Below are 2,500 nucleotides of genomic sequence, written 5' to 3'. Positions count from 1 at the left end.
CGACCCCCCCGGGGGAACTAGCCATTCCGGGCAAGGCGGTCAACGTACAAGAGGCCCCCCGGACAAATCAGTTGGGGATCCATCAATCAGGAATCCAACATCCTAGCCATCGCCTCAAATACACCTCGGCAGCCGCTTCTCGAAACCAAACCAGGAAAGCCAAGAATCAAGCCTTGGACGAGTAAAGCAACCCAGCACCCCAGCCACGCTTCGTTTGGATAAAAGGGACGTGTCGTTGCACCACAAAATTTCGTAAACCCACCATCGACCTTAAATCATGCCTAGAACGGACGAGCAAGCATGTCATGGCAGCCCACAGCCATGACAAGGGGGCAACCTTCCCTAAGGCATGCTTGCTCTCAACCCACTCCCCCCTATATATACATTCTGAACATTTAGCAAAGTGACAGGAACAGACATTAAATTTTTGAGGAATCATAATTTTTGAAGGCACCCATATGCTAGCCTTGGCCGAGTTTTGCATGCCTTGGCATGCCTTTGGCCGTGCCTTGGCCGAGTTTTGCATGCCTTGGCCGTGCCTTGGCCGAGTTTTGCATGCCTTGGCCGAGTTTTGCATGCCTTTGGCTTGCCCATGGGCGCCTTGGCATGCCTTTGGCTTGCCTTGGCCTGGCCATGGGCATGCCTTTGGCTTGCCCACGGGCGTGCCTTGGCATGCCTTTGGCTTGCCCATGGGCGCCTTGGCATGTCTTGGCCTGGCCATGGGCGTGCCTTGGCATGCCTTTGGCTTGCCCATGGGCGCCTTGGCATGCCTTGGACGTGCCTTTGGCTTGCCTTGGGATGCCTTAGGCTTGCCCATGGGCGCCTTGGCATGCCTTAGGCTTGCCTTTGGCTTGCCTTGGCCGTGCCTAGGCCGAGCCTTGCATGCCCAAGACGTGCCTTTGGCTTGCCCATGGGCGCCTTGGCATGCCTTGGCCTGGCCATGGGCGTGCCTTGGCATGCCTTTGGCTTGCCCATGGGCGCCTTGGTATGCCTTGAACGTGCCTTTGGCCTGCCTTTGGCTTGCCTTGGCCTGGCCATGTGCGTGCCAGGGCATGCCTTGGCCGAGCCTTGCATGCCCAAGACGTGCCTTTGGCTTGCCTTGGCATGCCTTTGGCTTGCCTTGGCCGTGCCTAGGCATGCCTTTGGCTTGCCCATGGGCGCATTGGCATGCCTTGGCCGTGCCTTTTGCTTGCCCATGGGCGCCTTGGCATGCCTTGGCCTGGCCATGGGCGTGCCTAGGCATGCCTTTGGCTTGCCTTGGCCGAGCTTTGGCATGCCTTGGACGTGCCTTGGCCTGGCCATGGGCGCCTTGGCATGCCGTTGGCTTGCCCATGGGCGTGCCTTGGCATGCCTTTGGCTTGCCCATGGGCGCCTTGGCATGCCTTGGGCTGGCCATGGGCGTGCCTTGGCAAGCCTTGGCCTGACCATGGGCGTGCCTTGGCATGCCCTAGACGTGCCTTTGGCTTGCCTTGGCATGCCTTTGGCTTGCCTTGGCCGTGCCTTTGGCTTGCTTTGGCCGTGCCTAGGCATGCCTTTGGCTTGCCCATGGGCGCCTTGGCATGCCTTGGCCTGGCCATGGGCGTGCAACTTTGGGGCAGTATACTCGGGTCGTTGTGCAAGAAACCAAGTCGTTGGGCAAGCTTCGTATGCAACATGGGGGAGGGGCTTTGGTTTCTCGTACGTTGAACCTCCATATTTTAGCTTGGTAGCCAACTTTGCCCAGGCATGGGCGCTCAACACCCACCCCTTCCCTATATATGCATTCTGAACAATTAGCATAGTGACAGGAACAGATATTAAATTTTTAAGGAATCATAATTTTTGAAAACCCTACCAAACGAGGTCGGATTGACATGAAATTTGGCGTGGGGCATCGGGACATTGAAATATGAGTTTCCCAAAAAAAAAATTTTGGTTTTCGGGTCGGGACGGGCCGCTTGGTGGGCCCGGTTGGTCCGTAAGGCCTTTGGTGGGGGCAAGGTGTCCAAACGGGGTTGGATCGACACGAGGCTCTGTGAGGGTACTCGTGACCATGAGATATGACTGTCCAAGAGAAATGAACCCCCTTTCGTGTCGTGAAGGGCCCGCGGGCCGGGCTTGGTGGGCCCGTGGGCCTGTTTTGGGCAACTCCGCTTTAATGACACGAGGCGTTGCGTCCGGGACATGAGAGGAAACTTTATGAGCGGTTTATGGGGTCGGGGTTGGTAACCTCATGTTTTCGGGTCAACACGTTGACCGTGTCGTGCTCGGGCCCTCGACGTCACCACAAGTTTCACGAAAATGGGACTTGTAGCGGGGAAGCATTATCATGGGTATAGGTGGTGTGTTATGGAATCGTTAGTCGGTCACGATCGTTAGTCAGTCATGTGTTTAAAACGTAGATCCGTGTCGTGCTCGGACCCGAATGAGGACCGGGCTCGCTCGACATCAACGTTCCAGGTTTTTTTACAGAATGGGTCGACGTTAACGGGTATGGAATCATGACATCATGTCTTCGGGT

Source organism: Bidens hawaiensis, unplaced genomic scaffold, assembly GCF_021521415.1.
Source record: "Bidens hawaiensis isolate Kalapana, Puna unplaced genomic scaffold, B.hawaiensis_p1.1 tig00072943_1, whole genome shotgun sequence".
NCBI classification, from domain to species: domain Eukaryota; kingdom Viridiplantae; phylum Streptophyta; class Magnoliopsida; order Asterales; family Asteraceae; genus Bidens; species Bidens hawaiensis.
This window is presented reverse-complemented; position numbering follows the sequence as displayed.